The 561-nt window shown below is 38.0% G+C and overlaps 1 pseudogene; it reads right to left on the bottom strand.

The window, feature by feature from the left end:
* Positions 1–49: 49 nt before the first annotated feature.
* Positions 50–154, bottom strand: LOC114611824 (annotated as a pseudogene).
* Positions 155–561: the final 407 nt, after the last annotated feature.

Below are 561 nucleotides of genomic sequence, written 5' to 3'. Positions count from 1 at the left end.
GAAGGAAGGAAGGAAGGAAGGAAGGAAGGAAGGAAGGAAGGAAGGAAGGAAGGAAGGAAGGCTAGGAAGATACAAGTAAGTGGCAATGCCTTAGCCATATGTGTGTTGTAAGGCCCAAGGGACTCTTCCATCCTTATCAAAAGGAATGCCGACCAGGAGGGGAATAAAATATGGAGTATAAAAAAATAGATAAAAGATTAAAAAAATAAGAGAAGATACAAATAGTAAAATTCTGTTTCCTAAAAGTGTATGTGTGTTTGTGTTTGTGTGTTTATGTGTGTGTGTATTTGTGTGCTTGTGTATGTGTGTGTATGTATATGTCTGTTTGTATGGGGGTGTATCTGTGTGTGTCTGTGTGTATATATTTGTGTGTGTATGTGTATATGTGTGTATGTTTGTGTGTGTATTTGTGCGTGCATGTGTGTTTGTGTGTGTATGTCTGTATGTGTGACTGTGTGTTTGTGTGTGTGTATGTGTATATGTGTGTGTATATGTGTGTGTATTTGTGTGTGTATTTATGTGCTTGTATATGTGTGTGTATGTGTGTCTGTTGGTGTCTGT

The sequence above is a fragment of the Grammomys surdaster genome, unplaced genomic scaffold (genome assembly GCF_004785775.1).
Source record: "Grammomys surdaster isolate TR1022 unplaced genomic scaffold, NIH_TR_1.0 126124, whole genome shotgun sequence".
Taxonomy (NCBI): Eukaryota; Metazoa; Chordata; class Mammalia; order Rodentia; family Muridae; genus Grammomys; species Grammomys surdaster.
The sequence above is the reverse complement of the archived record's forward strand: the minus strand, read 5'-3'. Positions and strand labels throughout refer to the sequence as shown.